This window comes from Protopterus annectens, chromosome 6.part0 (assembly GCF_019279795.1).
Source record: "Protopterus annectens isolate FY-2018-M chromosome 6.part0, PAN1.0, whole genome shotgun sequence".
Classification (NCBI taxonomy): Eukaryota; Metazoa; Chordata; order Ceratodontiformes; family Protopteridae; genus Protopterus; species Protopterus annectens.
Window position 1 is genome coordinate 414,946,874 of NC_056737.1, and position 26,852 is coordinate 414,973,725.

Below are 26,852 nucleotides of genomic sequence, written 5' to 3' on the forward strand. Positions count from 1 at the left end.
ATGGTTTTAGGATTATTTATGTAAATGTTACGAGGCAGTAGCTGATGCCTAGTGACATTACTAGGATGATCCTAAAGAAATGTCTGGAGGCATTACTAGTGTTTAATGAGTTAATAGGGAGTTACACAAATATTTTCAGGAATGTACCATAATCATCTGGTGATATGAAGGGTGTCCTTAAGTCTGTAGTTTGTCTTATTTATGGTTATTTAGATTTCTATGAGTTTTGTTTGTGGGTCTATGGGAATCCATCTGGAAACGATATAATCCTTAATAAAAATTAACAAAAGTGAATATAATTTGAATTTCAATCTTATTGTTATTTATTTATTCACTTATTTTGGTTGCTAATACCATGACATGATATTTTACTAATATGGAGACACGACCACCACTAGTTACCATCAGGCCTGAAAGCATAGTAGGTGCAAAACCCAGGTATGGAGAGAGTGCTTTCTTTACAATTAAACCAAATATGAGTAATTATACAAACATGCATATGTTCCAAATGTAAGAAGGCCTCAATATTTTTGGCTACAGAAAGCCCACATAGCGAGGCATCTGTAGTTCTACATCCAGCTCCATTGTTGTGCAACTTATAAACAAAGGTATGGCATCCAAGTCCAAGGAAGTCATTTTTCCACTGTATTCAGCATTCATCAGACCTATCATTGAGTACAATGCCCCATTTGGTATGTACCTAACCAAGGATATCCAACAATTGGAACGTCCACAGAGATTCCTCACTAAAAGAATACAGGGCATAAGTAAAATGTCCTATGCAGACCACTTCAAAGCCCTATCCCTGTATTCTGTCTCCTACAGGCTTTTGAGGGGAGATCTACGCATGGCAAACAGGGCACTGTCATATCCCACTCTGATGGACATCCTGCACATCCACAAAACAAACAGCACTAGAATTACCCGTTCTAAAGACATAAACCTTGCCTGTGATATGACCTGCTGGAGAGAGAGGTATGTATCCCAGAGACTACGCTGTCTATGGAACAGACTCCCCATCTATGTGAAGAAGAGTTCCTCCCTAACATAATTCAAGTGCAACTTGGAGAATTGGATGGGAAACCTGAAATTCATCCCTGGTTTGGCACCTATGTCTCTAATGGACACAGGTAACCTGTAAATGGTTCATCTCCCAGGCCCATGCTTACACTTATCAAGGATATCAGAACTTATCAGAGATTTGGGATGCATGGCTAAGCTTAAAAATGATCTTGTGGTCGTTAGCCTAGTAAACACCTATGAACATTTTGCTTCCCAAATATAGCAATAAAGCTAATAGAAAACTGCTGTACATTTTTGTAATAAGAAACAGCAAGTGAAATACCCTCCAACCAGAAGCACAGCTAGGGTGGACTGAAGGCAGCAGATGCCTAATGTGTAAGGTGGTAGAAGGCATGATCAGCAGATGCACATGGGTAGATAGTACAGTACTTAAATTTGTTTTCATACCGGGGCTTGTAAACAGCTGGGTGGAAATGAATGTTGTCAGCCTGACAAACACTTGCTTCAGTGCCTTGTGTGCGTTACAACTTGCAGAATGCGGTTTTCTGCAGTTTTTAAAATAAAAGTTTTTTTTAATGCTTTAGTGTTCATAAATGGACCTAGCGCTCCATCATGGATGGGTGAATGCAAGACCTGGGAGTAGACTTTTTTTTTGCTCCACAGGTTACAGCTGAAGTAAGTAAAATTGGGGAAAGGCACCAGGTACTAGGGTAAACCAGCTATAGCTCTGCCTCAATGTTCCTTTTAGTATATGCCTTGCTGCAGATGCATAGATGGCACCCAAGCCAAGCTCTTACAGTTTAGGGATTCAGGACTGTGTCGATATAAATGCTCACAGACACACACAGCTCTCAACTTTACACAAGAATCAGGGACAAAGCTAAAAAATAATAATGGGCAAAGGAATAAAGGATTTTAAATACTGCTGTTATACAGGAAGTTGCTGAAATACCAAGTTTTACATCAGCATGTGATTTCTGATGAATATGAAGTCTGATTCTCAAATGCCTGTTAATATTTAGTGACTGCAATCCTCAACAATTTAACAGAAAGACACACATTTTATGAGTAGATCAAAAGCATAAAGCAAACTCACGCACTTTCTGTGAAATCTGAAACTGCTGTGAGCTATGTTGACCCCTGCCTTAGATCCTGGAGATCCATGCACAGAAAAAAATTTGCAATCTGCCACTAGTGATTCTAAGTCAAGCCTGCAACTTGAACCAAGTAGCCCTCAAAAACACAATCTAGTAACTGGTAGTTGCTCCTTTCTTGTGATGGATGCCTGACCAACCTGTAACCTTGGTGATGGTAGCAATGCAACTGCAAAGCTGGATCAGAGAACTGTAGAGGTAGGGCACAGTCTCATAATTGTTGACTTGAGGGGTAGATACAGTCATGTGAGGAAAGAAGGGACTGTAGCAGCAAGAAAACCGTCCCACAGAAGGGACTGGATATATCTTTTTAAGAGAAAACTCAAAAATGGAAAATGTACTAAAGATAATAATTGGTATGAAGTTCCTGCACATTCCCTGTGCAGTCAGCTACAGACATGAGACAAGGTCAGCTCTACTGTCTGACAACTGCTAGTGGTACTGAACCTCCAACCCTCTATAACATTTAAAAAAATTAAAGAGAGTCTGTTGTGATTTTGAATTGTGGCTGGGATACCTTTAAAAAGATACGCTAAATGGCGATTATGTTCTAAGTACCAAATGCCTAAAAGTAGATGACTTGTTCCTCTCACAAACAGTTGTGAGCTATGCTGTGCTATGCTATGCTATGGACACAATGGTGATGTCACAGCATCATGGCACTACAGCTAGACAGGGAGGCAGACTGAACTCTGTAAATTGTAATTTAAAGGGACGACTCAGGAATTTGTGGCATCTTTATATTTTAGTCTGAAAATCAGTATTTTCTTGTAAATGATAGACAGCTGAGAGGTATGCAAAGTATGCAGACGGTACCAACAGGAAAAGTAATATTGAAGGATATTAGGAGATGAAAATACCTGAAATGCGCTCAAACGATCCACTAATGAAAATAATAAATAACACAGATAGTAGTGCTGAGATGTGCCATACATCATCTGAACAATGAACTTAACGGAAAACATCAGAAGAATACAATCAACACTTACCTAAATGTTATCAGAACAAGAAAGACAGAGAAACTCACCTAAAAAAGAAAAAAAGACATAACATCAATATTAACATTTGTCTGGAGAAATTACAAGTAATGCACAAAACTAGCAATATGCAAAGTTACGTAATACATATGCAAATATGGGGTGGAACTGCTGCACCAATCAGATTCATCTAAGGGGTGAGACTGTAGAAACATGCAATGGCAAACAAGTAGCAGCAGAATTGCTGGATGAGCTACGATAACTTCAGTACACAGACGTCACTGAGTACCTAAGGGTAATGCAGGGTGCTTGCATTTCCGGCCTGTGACTTCTTAATATACAGTAAAACTTGCAGTAAGCACCATTCTGAATGTGTTATTGCACCTATAAAATGGACTTCTTTTTCTGATTAACAATTCAGAAAAGTAAAGTTCCTTTAAAAATGGTCCTTTTTTTTGATGCAAATCGATGGTCGTTTTACTAGATTAAATAACTGTTCTAAAACTTTGACATCATTAGACAGAAAGAAGGTCCTATGTGTGGCAGGGGGTGGGGGTAGGGGCAAGTACACAGATACACACACACACACACAAACACATTTATTATATAGTACACAGATATACACACACACAAACACATTTATTATATAAGATTCTAAATAGTTTTGTGTATTTCAGAAATTCAGTTTCAAAATGCAAAGTGTAAATACATTTATGCTACAAGGGTCTAGCCCCTGTTTACTTCAAATCAAGTACATGGAATATCATGACACACAGGTAAAACAAATTATAAATTTAAAAATCTCTTAGCTCCCCAGAAGGAATGTACTTCATTGATAACAAAAGCTAGTCTGCATTCTGAAACTCTGTTACTTACCAGGCTGAAAGGATTACTTAAGCAATACGATAATAGATTTAGTTTTGTTTTTCTTTGCTGGGTATGTGAGTTGATTGAAAAACCCTTTTCATCCATAACCCAAGTTGCAAGGTAGAGTATTAGTGTTTGTGACGACCGTGCCCTGGCCCAGCAATCAAGGAGCCTCAGTCCTCACCACTAACACCAGGGAGGTTGTCTCCTAGAAGATGAAAGGATAACTAATACACAAAGTAAAGAACAATTTCCCTTAAGTGCACACAGAGATCACAGTCAGTCTGGGGCTGGCTGCTCCCTTGCTCACCAGGTCCCCAATAAGACCCCCCACTGGCACAGCTGTAGGGTCCAGGTCTCAGCCTAACTGGGCAAGCTAGAACCTCCAGTACCCTCTCTGTCCAACCAGTGCTTCTTGTCCGTGCCAAGTAACTGACACAACACACACACACACACACACACACACACACACACACACACACACACACACACACACTTTGAGATAAGTATTTATACAACTTTACAGACTCTCCTGGGAAAGGCTGACAGATTATCCAGCCGTGCCCCTTTACCCAGGCTATATGATAGTAATTACTGCCATCACCCAGTTAATAATATCAGCTACTAAAAGGCCCTTAAAAGGGTGTCCAATTATTACTGTGCAATATTATTATCCAACGGTAATGTGACTATTTAGTCTAAGGCTTACTGGAAGGGCTTAGACAGTAAACTCTATAAATATATAATGTACTACAAAGCATAATTTATCTCTACACAAATCAGCCACAGGTAGAAGGTTTTAAAAATATTTAATAATAAATAATTAAAACACAAGACAAAAGTACTACACCACAGAGATATCTAAGAGTTCACAGATCACACAGAAACTTAAAATAATACAGTAGGACAGGTCTGATTTCAAAGAAAAATGCCTAATTAATCTTTATTAGCTTTAACTATTTCTACAAGAACTCACAGCGTTAAAACCCACATGTGAGCACAAGGCAGAGTGCTGACAAGCTAGACGTCCAGATCAAAATGCTGTCTATCTCTCTCCGAGACACAGTCTACAAAACATCACCAACAAACATGTCTCTAGGCCCTCCCCAGACCACACCATTCTAGGCTCTCCCAGCACCCACACTGCACCACCCTGACACCTGCTCTGAGCTCCCAGGCCAACAGGAACCCCATTTACACTATCCAGCAAGCCAACATCTGCACAGCAGAACACAACACCAAAAGGCACCCCACACATACTCTCCAGCAACTAGTCCCCAGTCAACACAATAGACAGAATGCCTTCAGTCAGCCCGACTGGAACCAACTCCAAAGACCAAAGAATGTCACAAAATCATTTAAATTCCAAAAGACACACCCGAAAGGCCTGACCTAGCCCCTCTCCACAGCAAGGGGGCAACGTTGCAACAATCCTGAAGTTCACATTCCACAGTGTTCCTCTTCCACTCAAAAACGCATGCCTGTATTTTACATTCACCCATACAAACGATATAAGTATGTACTAAACTCTATCCGACCAGGCCGGCAGCCTTTGTCTGTCTCTCCCCAATCATCACAGTGTTTCCCTACAAAGCCCCTAATTCTAATTCCCTGACAAACTGAGCAGCTAAAAATCTTTAGTCAACTTCCCACAAAATAAAAACAAAACATTGTTTTTTTGTAGATCGGTACACAGAACTCCTCTTTTACTTGTATATCAATTTCAGTGCCACACAACTGCTGGGAAAAGAGGAACACCCTGAAAGAGTGAGAACATTCTAGACATAATTGTGCTCTGCCTTTCCCATTAAAAAGATGAGAAACACTGCCAAGTTATTTTAAAATAGCTAAGTTATAACATGGCAAGTTAGCGGTTTTCAAGTCACATTCTGTCAATAAGAAAGACTCCCTGATCTAGTTTCCATTGTTGGGTGTCTGCCCTGGCCCTGCTCAGCCTGTCTGCAACACAATTTTGCACTGATGGAATGTAGGATGCCTGTAGAGTGAGACTGTGCTGTGAAGCTATATCTCAAGCTAACATGGGCTGCTGCAAAAGGGATATGACCTGGCTCACTTCTTGATTGTTGATGTACCACATAACTGTGGTACTGTCTGAAAGCACTTTGAAGAGGTCCCAGGGGCTAAAGATGGTTCAGAAAGTTGAGTTCCTTGCTCAGGGCAGGCATCTTCTAGATATTTATGTATTTGCATCTGTCCATGGTGTCCCACACCTCTGCAATTTTATTTATCCTGAAACTGCTCACTAAGCAAAATCCAAAGTGTGTGGTGACTGACTGCTTTGCAGTATAGAGGGAGAAGGGGAAACCCAGAATTAAGGATACATGTTATCTCCACCAAAAAACTTCTCTTCTGACAAATCCCAGCACTGGCTTCTACTTACACTAACTGCTGTCTGATGTTCATCATTTTTATCACTGCTGCAATAGCCTTAGCTATATGGGTTATATCCTGCCAAGGATATAAAGGCTGGCCAGCTTCCAAAGCTTCAGTGCATCTTCCATGTGCCCAAACTGTCAAGCAGCTCAAGCTGAGCCGACTAAAAGACAAGTTTAGACATGAAGCCCTTCAGAAGGCTACAGCAGAGAAAGTATTCAACAGAATAAGCAGGGATTTTATGAGTAGGGCAGTGGAACCATTTGTATTCCCTGATAAAATAAGGTTAATATTAGGGATCAGATGCAAAAATTAATGTAAGAGGGTTCCTCTCTGATAAGTTGTGTCTGGAGAGAGGAACCAGGGAGCGGTGTTCTCTTTCCCCATTATTTGTGTTATGTTTAAGGGCCATTGGCAAATAAAATAAGGGACTCAGAAATTCAAGGATATAACTGGTATGGCAATCAAGAAAAGCTGACTGTACTCGTAGACAATATTATTTTGTACATGATAAACCAGAAAAGGACATCTCAGTGTTGTGGAACATTTTGAGACAGTTTCAAGTCTTTTTGGGACATACAATGAAAACAAAACAAAGGCTACAGTTGTAAACTATATACCTACACATGAATTGGAACAGCAATACCCATATTTATGGAACATGACTAAATGAAGTATTTAGAAGTGTGAATTGAAAATGATTCAGTTATGGCAGCTAATATGTGGGAAGAGACTAAATAAAAGATAATACACTACATGAGAAGGTGGAAACTCTCATGTATAGAACTGGAGAGCACCATACAAGCAGTGAAAAGTATTTTAGTCTGTTTAGTTTGATACACAGGTCAAGTATATTTTTATCAACCAGAAGAGAAGCTGTGGATAGTAAATAATAACAAGATGAAGGATTTTATCTGGGAGGGGAAGAGGGCAAGGGTCAAGTGGGATAAGTTTTTCCTTCCAATAGAACAAGGCGGTTTAGGATCACCTGATTTGAAGGGATATTTTAGAGCTACACAGTTATGGCTCATATATAGTAACACAAGCAGAAAGCTATAATTCAGAGTGGAAAGGGATGGTGGTGATGATGATGACGATGAAGTAGGGGGAAATTCAAGAAATAGAGAGTGGGATTTTTGGACACAGATCCTTAAGAAGAATAACAACAGCCATGCAGAATACTATATTTATAAAGTAACAATAAGTTTTCTAAGAACTAAACCAACCCAACACAAGAAAGGAGGAAGGAGATTCTGCCGATACAGATAACTGCATTTAGGGATACCGAGAATAGGCAAGAGGGGGGAATTTATTGGAGAAAACTGGCAAAGGAACCCAATGTATTTGGAGCAAATAACTAGAGAGGGAAAGGTAATACAGTGGAAAGAGGTCAAGAAGATATCTGGACTGCAGGCTAGAGACTGCCTTCCGTACCAGGATTGATATAAGATTACAAAGAGAAAGGGGCACGTGAATCATAAGTAAAAGACCTGCCCTGGCAGAGTTTTTAATTAAATATAGAACACAAGCTGCTGATAAAAAATGGATAATTAGTACTGCATATAAAATACTGCACAATAAGTATAGGAATCAATCAGGACAGGTTAGAAAAGATTGGAAATGGAGACTGGATAAGCAATTCACAAGGAAACAATGGGAGGGCATATGCATGGCTCCCAAATATGTAACAAAGTCTAGACGATTCAGGAATTTTGCTTGGAAGAGATTGCATAGGTATTTTATACTCCAAGCAGACTCCAAAGAATTCTCCCTCAAGTAGATGGCAAATGTTGAAGGTGTGATGGAGAAATGAGAGAGGTAACTGGGAACGTATGTTTTGGAGGTGTAATGAGTTGGAAGACTCTAAAAATTCCCTAAAGAGTACTCTGTCAGAAAAAAAAATGGGCGAGCAAATGAGTGTAACTAAAGAATTCATTTTTTTCTGAACTGGAATACATGAACTGAATTGCCTAGATAGTAAGGCCTAGTTAAGTTTAATTCTGGTGGCCAAAAAACAATTACTAGAAAATGAAAATCAAAGTTTAAACCAACCAAATTTGAATTAGTGAATATTGTAACAGACAAAAGAACTAAAGCGGGATCTTAAGAAAAGGGTAGAAGCAAATTACCTAAAAAATGGAAATTGTGGGAGCAATATATGCAGAATAATGTTTTGGAGGATGAGCGAGGTTTAAGGGAAGGTAGGAATGGATCAGTTTATGTAATGTTGGAATGATGATAACTATATAAATGTGAAAGTGTTAACATGGTTGATTTTCTTTTATATTAATGTATGTTTGCCTGTGTCTTAAGGGATAATTTAATAAAGGTGTTAAAAAAAAAAGTACAGCATGGGGCAAAAGTCTACAGTGGCATAGAAATGGTCAGTTAGTAATAATAAACTGAAAGATGACTAACAAGTAAACAATAGCTTAATAAAATGTAAACTTCAAATTGTTCTGACCTTGTGTCTACAGCAATCAATTATTGCCCTCTTGGCAGTTTTAACTTGGCGCATTCTTCCAGGAAGTAAACCACCTTTTTTCTTCTAAAAATAGTCAAGCTCATTTCAGCATGGAAGATGTTTAACTGTTGGCCAACAGGCAGCTATAATAAAAAAATCTAAATAACATTTTGCATTTCTAGTTTGTTTATAAGCACAGAGAAGTGGAAGAGATTTCTGAACATTATGAAGGGTGTTAAATCTGTTATACATTGCAGTAGGTCCATGTAAACAGTTTGCAATTCGTAAACTGATATGCCAGGTAGGAACCAATTCTGAAAAATCAACCAAACAAACTAAGTAACACCAGAAAAATGCAAGTGTAGCTTGGATGCGTGAAGAATACAGGATCAAAAACACGAAAATTCATAGCCGAAATAAAAGAACATACAGTCACAGAGGCTAAACTACACTGTACTAAACAGAATATATGAAAACACAGGACTCAAAGCCAGTCGGATCTATAGCACAGCCACAGGACTAGCACTGCGGCATAGGGACAACATGATGGAGGGTGATGCCACATGCCCAGTCATGCTGTGGTACAGATGGAGATTCTGTGTAAGAAGGAGTGTTTGGCCTCATGAAGAAGAGCTCCCATGAGACTGCAGGGTCAACAGAGCTACTTTGTACTACAAATGTGATGAGTGTCTTATGGGCATTTCACATATAGGACAGCATGGTTGGGGCCATTCCATGGCAGCCAAAATCATCAGAACCTACTGTATTCTGGAAAACAGCATTTCATAATCATCTGTGAAGGGTCTATATTACCTTATTGAACGACGAAAAGAGCTAATGCTCTTTCATCGATCCAAATGGGTCAAAATCCCTAAAGAGCAAAGACACGGAACAGCGATTTTTTTCCCAGGAAAAATAAATTGCTGCTCTGCAAAATAAATAAATAAATAAAAATTCAAACCCACACCCCCTACTTAAATATACCAACTCCAAGATTGCACCATAGTGGAGGAAATAGCAAAATCCCAAAGACGGCCCACAGATTTTTTTTCCCCTGGGGAAAAAAATTGATGGTCTGTGTCTTCGCTGTTTAGGGGTTTTGATCTTTTTGGATCGATGAAAGAGCGTTCGCTCTTTTCATAATTTGATAAGGTAATATAGATCTTCTGTGAATACTAGTTATCAAGCAGGTAGCCATATCCAGGGTACCTTCTGCAATCCTTTGATGGATGCTGTATTACTTGAGACATAACATTCTGTGATACCTCTCAGGAATGACATCTCTTCATGCAGGCATTCCAGTGGGCATCAGATCCACCAGTGTTGAAAGGCCTGCCCAATGTACTACACATATATGACTGTCATGAAACCATCCAGGCTGCAGGGGATGAATAAATCAACAGGAGGTATAACCATTTGTTCAACCATGAACTTAAATGCACTGCAGGCAACCCCATCACAAACATCTGTATCAGACACCCGGGATGTGCACATGACATTCTTATGAGCAGATGAAGGAACTGCAACATACATTTATCTGTGTGATAATACCAAAAGGTCATTCTGATGATGAGTACAAACACAGGCAAAACTGAATAGGTAGTACAAGGACACAAACAAGGTACAAAAAAATCTGAGGAATAAAATACTGAAGGAGGCTTACAGGTGAGGTGTACATTCAGCTGAGATGTAGATTACTTTTACTATAGGCCCTCTGAGAAAAGATTGACAATTAATCATTTTCAAAATTTAAAACCAGTGCTCAATATAGTCCATGTTAAGCAATTATCCAACAAATAAATCATAATTTGCATAACATACTCAATAATACACGTAAAAATTACATTACTAAACATAAAACACAGAGAAGTTAATGAAGATGCATTATAACTAAAGAAACTGGTTACAGATTAGATGGGTGATAACATTTCCTGCATTATCAATATGATTATAGAGTAGGGCAACACCAAATGCATTGTTACTTACAAATACTTTTATACAGATTACTCCACAGAATTATTGCAGATGTACATCATTCCAGAAATTTCTGTTGCACTGTCTACTTACAGAGAGTATGCTAGAATGCACTACCAAGAAAAGGTAAACAGCTACCTCATTTAACATAAATATGATTACCAAATAAGCATATGGGATGATCACTTCTTTGGAAAACATAACATCATGTATTTTCAACTACAAAGAATGAAAGCTGATTGGGAATCAGTAGGAGGAGCCAGCTTTGTGACATATATCAGCCAACCCCAGACAATGATCTAGATGACCCAGGACAGACCAGCAACCAGGACAATGGACAAGCTGGTAAAGGGATATGGCAATCAGCATCAATGCCTGCTAAACTAGCATGAGTGAAACAGCCAAATTTTAACAAGTGTGGAAAAGCACAAGCACCACCAGTCTGTTATTGTGTGCCCACACAGATGGTATACGTCAGGCCAAGGGGTGGAGAGCTAGGCAAGAAGAAACAGAAAAAATGTAATTTCCCTACAGCTTACTTGAAGAACGCCCTTCCACATTGCCTTACACCACCAATTGTTACAGGTACTTCAGACAACATAGGTAAACTACTGATGAAGTGCAAAGAGTCTCCTCAGTACAGTAATATGAGGTGCAATAATCAGTGTGATATGGGGGGGAACAAATGAAATAAGGAGTGCTGATGAAGGACCAGCAGAAGGGATCAACTTCAAAACAAAACAAAAAAATAGAGCTATTAAAAAGCACTTAACAGTCTACCTTTTGTGTCTTTTGTATCTATCACATTTCTTAATTTTACTGCTAAAAATTCAGATTTCAAATGTCATTTTATGTTCTTCACAGGAATTACTGAGCCAGTTAGATGCAATTTCAAGGAGAAAATTATCCTGTTAATATAGTCATTAACCTATAAGCCTCATAACTATGGAAATGAAATCACATCACGCTGTACTCTTAGCTCACCTCCAATAAGATGAGTTGCTGTTTGCACTTCCAAGTGCTATCGCAAGTCAAGCCCACTTTTTAATTCGTCCAAAAGGATCTGCAGGCTAAACACAACCTAATATATACTTGACCTGACCTCTGTCACTCTAAGACTGATTTTTCTGCTATTCTTTACTCAGTATACTTTATACGTGCCATAATGAAGGCTGATTTGTGTGAATGCTCCTTATTCAATCTTTCAGTCATCAATTCATTTATTCTATTTGCACTTCCCAGAATAATTTCTTCATTAATCTATCCAGACCTGAATGAGGTCAGCCACTGCTAACTTCAAGCTCTCTACCTATTGTATAGCTCCACTATGATCCCCAGGGCCATCACTACTAAGGCACACTCTGTCTGCCACATCCCTTTACCAGCTGGGTCCTACATCCCCAGACAGATGTCTCTTGGCTACTATTCTAACTTGTACGCCCTACACCTTGGGGGTGGAGTGAGCAGATGAAGACTATGCTATGCTGTAAGGTTAAAGCAGAGTTAGTGATTAAGCCATAATCTTTCACTCTGACATGTGGGGCTACAATAAGACAGATGTGCAATGGAGTTACTACAATGCACGTGACATATATGATGATGCTGTCATCATTTACCTGCCACTGTACAATCGTACAATGTGGCAGCCACTTGTTTTCATGGCTGAGGCATCACCACAAGACCTCACATCTTAACTGTGGCACCCAACATATCCTCTCACCATCCCTTAGTCAGGAAAAGGTGAATAAATATTGTCTCATCACTCCCTTCCTCTCCACCACCAGCTGTACCCAAACTTTCTGTACCACTATGGATCTGTACTTTTTATAGCTCTTATCAGTACTCTACACACAGCCGTGAAGGACAAGCTGGGTGCAACAGCAAAAAAGAGAAATTAATTGTGAGGGAGTCTAAATTGTGCTTTTATTTATTTACCATTTGTTAACCAAGTAAGTGCATTTGTCCATGGACCTTTTTCGGGCATGACACTGACCTTCTGGCAAAAGTAAAAAGACCTGAAGAAATACATGCAATGTAAGAAAATGGACTGAATGGATAATATCCTTGAGAGATACAAGTTGAATGGTGACTAGCTGCAACTCAGAGTGACAGTGATAAGTCCTGACAGATGACTAACAAATCTAGCACAAGTGTAGCAGATTTGTTTCAGTTTATGTTGCTCAGAGGTAAACCAGCTTGTATAAGGTTTCCATAAAACAGTCTGGAAAAAAGGAAAGTAGTGGTAAGTTTAGTCTGAACAAATGATAAAAGCCAAGTCATGATCCTGTATGAACCCACAAAGATTTGATTGCTTTTTATCTCCGTAGAAGTAACATGTTCCTCAATGGTTAAGGGAACCATCCAGAATAACTCATGGGTATTGAATGATGTTGGTACATTTTGTATGATCTTCACTACCAGTATAGATAGCCAAGAGAAGAAAGAAACTGGAGTCATCATCATCATCAGCCACCTTTATCCCATTTTTTTCAACATGGGATTGGGGTATCGTGTTAACTGTCACCAACTTTCTTGATTCAGTGCCACACTCCTGCCTTCTTCAGCACTCATGCCTGAATGTTGCAGATCTTCTTTCACACAATCCATCCACCTCTTTGCTGGACGTCCTGTCTGTCCCAAATCTTCCTCACCAGATTGTCTTCTGCTTTTCTACACATGTGCCCAAACCACCGTAATCTGTTCTCTTTGATCTTTTCTGCAATTGGAGTCTGCTCTTATGTCCTCATTTCTTCGTCTGCCCCACAGTGTGCATCCTACCACCTTTCTCAGGCACTTCATGTCCATCACCTCTAGCTTCTTCAACTGTTCTGCCTTTACTGCCCGGGTTTCTGTACCTACAGTAGTACTGGTTGCACCACTGTCTTGTACACCTTACTTTTCAGCTTCTTTGGCGTTCTTCTGTCACAGACTACACCTGATACTCTATGCCAGTTGGCTGCAGCCCCTCTGATTCTAGCTTTGACCTCTTCATTCAGACTACCCTTCTCCCCAACCACCCCTCCAGATACTTGAAGCCATTTACCTGTTCTACTATCTTCCCTTCTATCTCTATTCTCAGCTTCTTCTGATTTCCCCAGTTTGCTGCCATTACCACCATCTTATCTGTGCTTAGTTTCATCCAATGCGCCTTCAGATTTACATTCCATTCTCCTATCCTTTGCTGAAGTTCTACCTCAGAGACTGCCTGTACTGCCACATCATCTGCATACAGCAGCTTTGTTGATCTGTCTCCTCCAACTTGTTTGCTAATGTAGTCCATCACCAGTATAAACAGCAGTGGGTTCAGAGCTGAACCCTGGTGTAAACCCACTCCCACTGGGAACCCCTCTGTGAGACCGAACAATGTTTGTACTTGAGTCACTGGGTCCTTGTACATAGCCTGCACTAATTCTACCAATGTTTCTGGGACTTCAAACGATCACAGTACTGTCCAGATCAGCTTTCTTGGGACCTTGTCATATGCTTTCGCCAAGTCTAGGAATGCCCAGCTGGGCTTCTAGCCTCTTCTCTAGCTTCTTCTCAAGTATCTGTCTCAATGCAAACATTAGGGCAATTGTGCTGCATCCTGATCTGAATCTGAACTGCTCATCTCTCATCTTACATTCTACTACTCTACATTCTACTACTCTACGTATCCATTTAACAATCACCCTCTCCAGACCTTTCATGCAATGTGGTAGGAGTTTGATGCCTCTGTACTGCCCACAGTTGTAGATATCCCCTTTGTTCTTGTACACTGGCATGAGTATGCTTATTCTCCAGTCATCTGGGTTACGCCTTTCTCTCCACACTGCTATTAGTACCCTCAGGAGCCATCTCTCCCCTAACTCACTCAGCATCTTTATCATATCTGCTGTGACCTCATCTGAGCCTGCTGCTTTCCCTGACTTCATCTTCCTTAGTGCTGCTCTTACTTCTTCTAAGGTGGGCTCCTCTTCTTCTCTCATTGTAGGCTGCTTCTGGGGCAGTAAAGCTTCTGTGGAGTTTTCTTCATTCAGAAGTTGCTGGAAATTCTCCTTCCATATGCCTTTGATGTCCTGTGGACTGGTGAGTAGGTTGTTGCTGGCATCCCTTATGAAGGGTGTTTGACTATCTTCTTTACCTTTCTGTCTTTGCCTTGCAACCTGATATAGTTTATCTGTGGTCCTTTCTGAGTCACTTTCCAGAAGTTGGTAGAGTGCCTCCGATGCCCTATTCTTTGCTATTGCAACTTCTTTCTTAGCTTGTTTGTTAGCCAACCAGTAGTCCTTCCTAGCCTGGTCAGTCTTTTCTATCTTCCACTTCTTCCTGCACTCCTCCTTTCTTTTGATGACTTCCTGGACTTCTGCATTACACCACCAGATTTCTTTATGTATCTTATTTCCATATCTGGCATGGCCACATATCTTTTCTGTAGTCCTAACACATGCTGTTTTAGGCACTGCCAATCTTCAACTCCACCTATTTCCTCCCCTTCTTGGGGTGCTAGAGCCCTGAGTAATTCCTTGAACTGCTGTACTTTCTCTCCAGTTAACTTCCAGGTCTTCAGCCTGGTCTCTGTTGACCTTAGAGCCTTCTCTGACCACTGCTTGCAGCTGATTGTGGCAACTAATGGTTTATGCGGTGGGCCGACTGTTTCACTGTGGATGGCTCTGCAATCATGGATTCTACCCCAGTGCCTTTTCCTTACTAGGAGGAAGTCTACCTGAGTTACATGCTGACCACTCTTGTATGTGATCTTGTGACTGTCTCTCTTTATGAACCATATGTTGGCTACTGTCAAGCCATTTGCCAGACAGAAGTCTAGAATGCCTTCTCCTTTATTCGTGTTGCCCCACCCATGTGGACCCAGGCAGTCCTCATAGCCTGTTCTGTCTGTCCTGATATGTGCATTCAAGTCACCTATTATTAACACCAATTTGTGTTGTCTTGCTTTGTCTAGTAGGTCCTGCAACTGATGTCTGAATACACTCTTTTCCTCACTATCACAACCCTGTTGTGGGGCATTGGCTGAAATTATGAATACTGCCCTATCATTACAATAGAGTCTGATTGCCATGAGTCCGTCATCGATTCTGATGATATCCCTCACTGCCTTCTGAAGCTTCTCTCTCACCACAGTTCCTACACCATTTCTAGCCTGTCCCCACCTGAGTAGTAGAGTCTGGATCCCACGCCAAGGGGCTTTGCTACACTGCCCTTCCATCTCATCTCTTGGATACATAGGATGTCCAGCCTCCTCTGTATCATCATGTCATCCACTTCCAAGCTGCGTCCTGTCAGTGAACCTACACTACGCATAGCAATTCTCAGTTCATGTTTGGCAGATTGGTTGGTTTTACATCCTGCTTTCGCTCAATAGAGCTATCCCAAGTAACCCAGGCAGGGCAACTAGACACCGGCCAGCCAGTAGCTTATTGACCCAGGGCTGCTGGGCTTTATGGCAGGCACACACTGGCCAATAGGGGCATATACACCCCTCCCACTGTTAGCAAGGGTCTCTGGCATGGGTCAGAGTAGGCCGGGTCCTCAACCAACTTACCACCGGTAACTACCCATGTCATTTTTTGGCGACATTAGTTAACATGACCGAATCACCTAGAACCATATTTTACACTGTTGAGTGGCTAGCCATGCCAAAGAAACTGGAGTGACAGTAGTTAATGCTCAAACAGAACAGATTTGCAATCCCTTGCATTTAAATAGGTGGAAGTCATGAAGCCGGTTTTCAAGATTTGTAAAAAAAAAAAAAAAAAAAAAAATCTTCTTTTGGAGATCTGTGTGGGTCTTACTCATTCTTAGTAAGGCTTTGTCATCGGCAAAGTGGACAGCATGGCCGTCACCACAATGAACTAACAGTGCGCTCGCTTGGTACTAAAAGGACAGGCACCAAGACTAACCCTTTGAAAAACACCTGCATCAATTCAACCCTGTGTTTTCTATCTTTAGTTTCAAAATCAGCTGCACAATTGTCTACTGTAATATCTCGCTTTCAGAGCTGCATGGTATGGGATTCAGTCCTGACTCTTGGTGAATGTGTGGAGACAGCATGTTTTACCAATGTCTGTAATGATTTTCTCTGTGTATTCTGGCTTTCTTCCACACCTCCAAAAAATAAAACATGTTAACTAGCTACTCAAAGTATAAACACAACAGTCCATGGACAGCACACTTATCTAGTTAACAAATCATGGGCAGACAGACAGTTATACAGAGAGATAAATAAGTGAAATAGACTGTCAAAAAAAGCATTTGTGTGTAATGGGGTCAACTATCTGAGATACGTCCAGTAACTGAGCTCACACTACCGACCCAGTATTCAGGCCATCTGAAATGTAATTTGGCAATGTCCGCAGAGCTGTGTTCATAGGAAAAAATCTAAAACCATGCTGTAATGAGTTAACTGAATTTTTAGAACCCAACATCACTCTTAACTGTTAGTGGACAATACCATCTATTTTATTTTATTTTTTTTTACCATAGCATTAAACATAACTATGGCTCTGTAGTGACCTGTCTGAATGACATCTTTGTGAAGCTGTTTTAGCCAACTTTCCTTCCACAAAGGTAGAACCACAATCTCTCATACTATAGTTTAAGACTGGTATAATTGGGATAGCTACAGAAACTGTGGGTAACTTACTGAATTTTGGTGGAATATGATCAGAACATACAGATACTGAATCTTTTACTTCTGAAAATTTTCCTTTCTCTTTCTATGCTAACCTCCTCAAAATAAGAATTACTGAAGTGTATGTTTTGGACCCTCAAAGTTCTGGGAAGATATTAGACGGAAAAACAAAAGCCAGCACCATATGAGTAAGACAAACCATATTTATTGTGGCAACACCATACAAAATCAGACTCATATGGTGCTGGCTTTTGTTTTTGCATAATATTGAGGATTTTTTGGCCTTTTGCACCAGCCTTACCTGCGGGGGGTGTTTTTGGACCAAGATATTAGATGGAACCAGTGATCTGCTTGTTTGTGTGACTTTACGCCTCAAGTTGCACTTACCTAAGAAAAAGTGGGACCTTGTAGTTGGTTATTCAAGTTGGGGGGGCTGAAGGCTTGCCCCTACATAAAAAAGCCTACTCAATGTGTCTTTCTGTATTCTGGGTTAGTGCATGTTGAATGGTAAGTGGCTCTGGTGTGTCTGCATGTACGTGTGTGCAAGTGTACGGAGTAGGTTTCCCAAAGGTTAAGCTAGACAGGGTGAGTGTGCTTGATCAATCTGTTTTATTTGACTAAATGACTCTTGACCAAACTGACCTTGTAATTTTATAAAACATCCATTTCCCCAGCAGGGAAATAACCGACACGAGGTCGCACAACTAAATTTGATACCACCCTTACCTGGATAACAGCAAGTTTTCTTTATCCAAATTGTTTTAGCTGAGTACCCTAAAGAACATGTCAAAACTACTACAGGAAGAGTACAGGTAATTGACATATTTATGGATTTATACAACAGGATGCACACATGCTTGAAGGAACAATGTAGTGCAGGTTGAAAGGTAAAAAGATGTTAGCAGTGAAGGAGTGTTAAGTTGGAACATGAGAAGAACAGCGGAAGACAAAATAAGAGAGGAGAACATTAAAGAAAGGGAAAGTACTGTTATAGGGAAAGGAAATTTATTTCAAGACAGAACAGGAAGAAAAAAAAATGGCATTTTCTAAAAATAATTATTAAATGAAACAGTCAAGACAGAATATAAAATAAAGATAACTAAAGCAGAAAAGTAGAACAATAACACACAGAGGAAGAAAAGAGGCAGAAGTAGAAAAAAAGGTCTAAAGAGCACTATCATACTGTGTATTTTGGGAGAAATAGTCTCTAGTATGGTGGAAACCATCACAAATGAACCTTCAGAAGAAAGTGGCATTACAGAAAGACTAATATATACAGATGGTAGTAAAAGTAGGAGGGAATTAGAAAATAAATAAAAAATACAGAGGAAAAAAGTGGGAACTTTACAAATAATGGGCAAAGGAGAATGTGTCTTACTTTAGGTACTGAAAAGACATTTCTGGAAATTTCTGATGCACCTAATATTAGAAGCTTCACCAGCTTCCTTGCACTGGCTTATCTTCAATCCGCCCTTTTACTACAAAACAAGAGTTTTGTTCTACAGGGAGAAGTTAAGTAGACTTTAGTAGCTCTGAACTCTTATTACAGTAGTGACTAACCATTTTTTTTGTACAGTGAAATACAGAAGTTGGTACTGTATTTCATTAGGAAAAAAAAGTATGAGAAATTGTTATAGGACTTTACAGCTGAGTACGACATATTAATATTGCATCATATCTCTATCAATCAATCAGAGGATGTTAGAAAAGTTTGGAAGGAGTGACTGGAAAAGCACTTTACAGGGGAACAATGGGAGGACATACGTATGGCTCTCAAGTATGCAACAAAGTGGAAGTGTTTGCATGGGTAATTTTATACCCCAAGTACACTTCAAAGAATTTTTCCTCATGTAGTTGGTAAATACTGGAGGTGTGATACAGAAGAAAGTGGTAACTAGGAATATGTTTTTGGAAGTGTAATGGGTTTTAGAAGCTGCGGTGGTGCAGCGGCAGCATTGTCGCCTCACATTAAGAGGTTCTCCTGTTCGAGTCTCGGTTGGAGCACCTTCTGTGTGGAGTCTGCATGTCCTCCCCCGTGGTGGAGTGGCGTTTGAAAGACATGCGTTAATGGGCGTGCCTTCGTTGAAGGTTGGGCGTCGAGCTGGCACCTCGGCACCATAAAAATCTACTGCCAATCATTAGCAGACCGGAGTTCCACTGTGGTGATCCCTAACCAGGAAAAGCCGAAAGAAAACCAACAACAACAATGAGCTGAGAGATTTAAAAAATGTTGTACAGAGTAGACTGCTAGAAATATACAGCCATCAAATGCTTGTAACTAAGAAATGATTCTTCTGAGCTGGGACACAGGATCTGAATTGCCTAGACATAGTGAGGCAATTATTAAGTTTAATTCATTGGTTGCCAAAAAATACTGGAAAATGGAAATTAAAACCTAAACCAACTACATTTGAAGTACTGAACATTGTAAGCAAGATAAAGGAAGTGGAAATGGAATATTTATAAAAGGGAATGATCAAAGTAGATAGAACTAAATGGAATTTGTGGGAACAATACATGGGAAATATTGTCCATGAGTAGGAGGAGTGAGGTTTAAGGAAAGGCCAGAACTGAGCAATTTATATAATTCTGGACTAAATGAGAGATGTAAAGATAGAAAACGTATCTGTAAGATATAATGTATTTAAATGCAACATGTTAATATGGTTTATTTTCTTTTCTGTTAATGCATGTGTGCCTATGTCTTAAGTGATGCTTTAATAAAGTTGGTTAGAAATGGGGGACATAACAGTGTGGTAGCATACATATCACTACCGCTAGTACTGTGTATACAATTCATGTTGTAACTCACACAAGGCATCTACCCACCATATAAAAGGACATCCACAATAATATAATCATCTATATAACAAATAGGACATGTACATGGCCAAAGGACATCAGATGTGCTAGACTACCAGTGTTGTGTGTGTGTGTGTGTGTGTGTGTGTGTGTGTGTGTGCGTGCATTCCATGCATATGTGAGACCTTATAATCTAATAAATAATGCGACTCAGATGGCTTTCAGTCAGCTAAACCATAACTCATTAATAATTAGTGATTACCGATACTCCACTGTAAAATGTACCTCTGCCCTGCATATAACTAATGGTGGCTGCTGACTTCAAAGAAATGGGGAGCTGCAACAAACAAATGAATAGGCAAGGCTAACTATCATAGTTTGGGACTAAATTAAGGCATGGTCAAGTTTTAATAAGGTAATTTTTACATTAATAAGTGGTAATACATTACTGTACATTCTAAATACTTTTTACGCAGCGGTGTTCCTCTTCAGAATACATGTAAGAACGTTTCAGAAAAAAATAATTTCAGACATATGAGGTAGTTATAGCCAATTTATTGGAAATATATACCTCAGATGTCTGAATGTGAGCAAATAGAAATGGCCACAGGAATATATTTCACTCAAACACACTATCCCTACCGAACCAGATTAATGACTGTGCCACTGTGATCTGATAGCACTAGAGGTCAGCTAATTGCATCCACAAACAGACTCAGCACAAACCAGTTACAGACACGTTTATTGACTGTATTACTGTGATATCGTGGCTTGCTTCACTCAAACATGCACTAACCCTGTCAAATTAAATCTGTGACTATTTAAATGTGATCAAATAGCAGAGGTTAAGTATTTTCAGTTATAGACTAATTCTGCATCTATTGACTACAGCCATTTTACTGACACTGCACAGATCAGATGTTGGACTGTGATTAAGTTAAGAAGAAATATATATTGACAACAGTAATATCTTTCAGTATCTTTCAGTTTGTTGCTATTCAACACATGCAGTACAACAAATGGCAACCCTCTCAAGCACCAACTGCAGTCACTTCCCTGACTGAGTACATTTTATATGTCTGACTGTGATCAAATGCATGAATGGATACAAACAAATACATAATGCATTTTACTTCATAGATGACCTTACATTTCTTTACATTAAGTTTGAGAAACTTAGTTACCAGTTTTAAATCCCTTTTATAATACTGGATTGGACATCTTTTAGTGATGGTCAGGGCTTTTTTTTTTTATTATAGAGTTTGTTGATGTGGTAGTTTGACAAGATAGGTTTAGTGCTAAAATTGCCATTAAGCTTATACCGAATTGGTACAGATGTCTTAATGCATTTTTCCAAGATGGAATAAATTTCAGAGGAGTAAGCAGCAACCTAAGTTACAAGACTTGTTAAGCAGCTGCACCAATCGTGACTGCGGCCGCCAATAACTTACATATTCTTACTACAAAGCATCTCATCTTTTATTAATTCAGCTCTGTAAGTTTGCATGACTTTCTAATATACATTAAAACTTCATCTTTACCATATTTAATGTTAAACTGACCACCTGTATATTTTGTCATTAGAAAAAATGAACACACAAAACCTCAGCATCTTAATATGAAGTATACTAGAAAAGCTTACCTTGATTGTTTGATCTTGGGGATTAAATAAAGCTGGATCCTGGACTTCAATCATTTTATTTATTTTCTTTTGTATTGTCGAGCACATACTGCCCATTATAAAGGTATAACATGTTCCGCTCACTATCTGCTCTGCCCAGTTCTCTTCACAAAGGCCACTTTCAGGGTTGTGCAACTGTGCGTGGCTTTTACTGTACACAGCACAACAATGCAATGACAAGACTATGCTTCACAAACAGTTTTATTTATGAAGTACTTAGTTGTACAAGTTTGAATTTTGTGCAGCGAAGCCATTTTATACAAGGACCTAACTGAATGTGTGAGCTGGGGGTGGGGGTGGGGGGGGATAACAGTGCTTCACTAACATGAATGCCTAGTACTGAGTGCAGAAACTGTTTATGGAAGAGGGCATCAGTACACATGGCAGGCTGGCATCCACATTAGAAATCCATAAAGGAAAAGAGGGATGTTTTACTGCATACAATTATTGTTCATGTGAATGTAGGAATCTGAGAGCCCTTTTTGAAATTGGACATGTAGACATTGTTAAAAACAGCATGCTATGTAAAGCAGACTTTTTTTGAATCCCAGAGGCAGTGTCTTAGCATTACAACTGCAGTCATGGATTGGGTGAGTGCTAAAAACATGCTCTTGGTGTTTTAGAGAATTTAATACATTTAAACTATTACTCAAATGATTTCTGAAGAATTATCAATACTAAAAAATAACCACATCCATGTATTATTGCAAATATTATGTCTCTGCACAATGCCCCTTGGCTTATAATCATCAACCTTATTCAGTCCCCAGTTTACCGGGTGAGCTGTTTTTGAAATGGTTCTTTTCTGTCTGTTTAGCATAATAAAGCAGCCTTAGTATGCATATCATTAAACAAAGCAAACCCAAAACAGTACAAGAACAAATGTTAAGTTTTTCAGCGCTACTATTTAGTCACCAGAGTGAAAGTCAATAATACATGTTTGCTTGCTTATAACAACTGCAGCGGTTTACTGTCAGCCAAAAATCCATATGCACTAAATGTTACTCTGTCTTGTGAAATCAAAAAATCAGCTGTCTAACACATTTTACCACCAAAGTATATATTTTGCTACTTAATTTTGCCAATGAAGTTTTAGATACAGGCCAAGAAAAAGTTTTCTGAAGTAACCATACATGATTGATGCAGTGAATTTTGTTCAGAAATGCACTTTAATTCCTCTTTGTTCTGCATTTGTAAACAGAATATGTGTAACCCATTCTCTCCTGTGCACAATCTATAGAATAAACCAGTACTCGGAAAGCCAAGTTCTAGTGTGCACAAGGTTTATACTGCTCTCAGATGAGGATATTTTTTTCACAAAATCTTATCGAAGCATCACGCCTCTACAGAGGTCAATGGATTGTACAAATGTCTAAAGTAATGTATACAACAGCATTATACACCTTTGTTACAGATAAAGAGTATGCACATGAAAATGACTACAAAGAGCAACAGCTAAAAAACTATATACATTGCATTTTGGGAACGGAACAGCATCTGGAGTAATGGATTCACTTTTAAATGCAAGGTGATATAAGGTAAAAACAGGTACTTCAAGCAGAAAGTGCGAACTTACGATTTTACTCCTAGTCACACCACTTTGAAATTTGGTTAAGTCCCAGCATGTGCCAGTTACAAAGATGACATACTAAAAGTATTCTGGATGCTTCATAAAACAGCTTTGCAGGATATATGGATCTATACCATTTGAGTCCTAGGTCATACAAGAAACACTTTGGATCATTTCAGCTGCCCTGTTAAAAATTCAAATATGACTACAAAGTAAATTACCTACTAATTAAAAATAAAGGGAGGGCTGCATTAGAACTGCCTAAAATCATTTCTAACCTTAAATTATGTCAGTATGAAAACAAAAAGGATTAATTCTTGAACAAAGTATCAAACATTGACTTGACAAATGCTTGGGAACAAATTCCCCTTCACAATAAATTCAAAGCAATAAATCCAGTTTCAAAAGAAGCAGCCCTCATTAGTATGCAGTGCTGAGTAGCTTGCTAAATTGGTTTGCAGTCTCTACTGTATTATCAACATTTTATATACACAAGAACCTTAATGACTTTATTAGAATAATTTCTGGTTTTTGCAAACCCTGCAGCATGCTAGGATTCTGATGTGGTCAAAAAAATCAAATTAGGAAGATATTTGCATATTTCTGACTGCAATTACTATCCCTAGCTGGCATTTCTTAGTGATGTCTCCTTACATACTGAATATAAACTATCACACTGCTAAGTGATGTTTGAACACATTGCCAAGAACTAAGTTAAAAAATACAAAACTTCATAAGAACAAGCCTTAATAAATGAAACCAGTCTAAGTAATAATGACGAATGCGTGAGTAGAAAAGCACAGCAAATTAAATGCAGATTTCAGCTGTCATAGTTCGGAAGACTATGTCTTAAGTGTTTCAAATTTGAAAACGCAATGTATTAGTCAGAAGTGATAAAACTGATTTAGCAGTTACACACAGTAGATATAAAAAAATCTGCCCTCATCAATGAAATGTAAACAAGTACAAATGTCTTACATTTATATGCTGATGGTAGAAAAGAAATGCAAAAATGGCATAATGGTCTACCAACAGAAAATACTGGAACACAGATGCAATGTAGTAGCATTTATTAGACTAACATTGACTTTTACAGTTGGTACAAACTTCAAACTAACAAGTCTTTCTTCAATAAGTATTAAATTACCAATGGTAGATACAGTGCTTTAATATCCACTTGTGTCTAGAAAGTGAAAGGAATGTACACAATTTATTTCTCAATGGCTAAGATGACACTTGAAAACTGATACAGTATACTCTCAGTTAACTGGCACCCATGGAGATTGGTAGATGCTGGATAACTGTAGTTTCTGGTTGCTTGAGAGTTACTATTAAAAATAGGCCTGACTAGTACTGTACCCTATACTATTTGTTTGGTTTGACTTGTTCTCAGGTTGGGGAGAGAGGGAATGTATTCCTGTCTTCCTTTTTAAAACTCTAAAGCTTTAAAAACATAAGGTATGTTTCTGATGAGGGAAAACAAAGTGGAACACATGAAAATTGTACTGTATTTCTTCGATTTTTTTTTTTTTTTGCTGGTTGCTTTACTATCGTCTGGAGAATAATATGAACAGCTCAGATGCTTAGCATGACAACTGTATCTCAGAGACAGACACTTTGTAAGTATGTGTAAACCTTAAACTTTAGAAGACTAGGTTATGACCTGCCATAAAACTTGATTTCTCCCTGCAGAATACATTAGAGTTAGTGTTTATTAAGACAGGAAGAAAACTTTACCTCAACCCAACTACTTTTTTAGCCAATAAGAAAAAAATTGTGAACATTCTTTTCCCTTCCTGCACCCAAGTGATTAGTACAGTAATGTACCTATCAACAGTAACTTAACTCCCGATAAAGGGCTCCTGCTAGCCCAAAAGTTCAAGTAACTACTCTCACTTCAGGACACCCACTTTACACTGATTTCAAGGATACTGAAAGACTCCAAAACTGAATGGCTCACCAAAGAGCTTAAATCCCTAATGAAAGTATGTGATGAAGCCTTGGAAATGCACAAACAGGACCTCACTCTGAACAACGTTGACCATTACAAAACTCTGAGGAACATGACCAAACAGGCCACCCATAGACTCAAAACCAAACACCTACAATCTAAACAAACCTCCCTTCTTCACTCCTCTAAACAATTCTAGATGGAATTCAACAAACTTACAGGAAGATCATCCCCAAATGAATTATCCAGTCTAAGGTATATACCCTGACTATCTGACAATCTTAGACCTTCTGATTTCCTCAAAGAATTCTCAAGCCTTCTCACATCCTCACACACCCGCAACGCAGCCATACAAAGGCAGCCTAACCTCCCCTCCTTGATTTCATTCAACCTTTTTACTTCTCAGAAATTACCTCTAAGCAAATGTTAAATCTAGCTGAAAAGATCTGTATAGACTCACCATCTGGACCTAATAATATCCACACTTGTTCTTGTACCACTATAGAAATGTCATCACCACCCCTTTTATAAACATTTACAACCTTTGCCTCACTACTAATACTTTGCCAAATATTTGGAAATCATCTTTTGTCAGACCAATACCAGAAGAAACCAAGCAGTCACTTTTCACCCCCATCATGGTTCTACCCACCCTTGGTAAAATTCTTGAACAAATCACATGTAACCAACTTACCACTTACTTACAAGAACAGCATCTGCTCTCCATCAAAAAGCATGGATTCTGGGCTGATAGTGAGTACCAACCAACAAATCGGCCAAACACACTCGCAGTACCAAAAAAAGAAAAAGAAGGTGTGTTTGAGTGGCTACAAAGACAGAACAGCTAAGAACAAAGTATTGAATCCAAATGTACTCTTTAACAATTGGTGGTTTAGTGCTTTTGTTTTAAGTGCAAAACTTCATCAGAACAAAGTCATCCAATCACATAACTCTTTAAAATACACTGATCTACCAATCAAATGGCTAACCTCATCAGTCTGTAATAATTTAAAAGTTTAAAGCAATAATATACCATTCATTCATTAAAGCATTTAAACTGATATACACACACATAACATCTAATAAAAAATCCAAATCCAAGTGTGTGACCCTCCAGTGGCAATGAAACGAAAAGCAGAGATTCAAAGGAACTTCAAATAAGATGCATTCATAAAAAATAATAAAGTTTATTCCAATGAGTGAGCGCTTTCGCCAAAGGCTTCTTCAGACTCTTAAAACAATGAATAAAACTGTTTGAATCATTTTTAAACCATCCTTAAGCTTCCTATTGGACATTACAAATTGATATGTCACATGTTATCTTGTCTTAAAGGAACAGATACTCAAAAAAGTTAACATAGTTA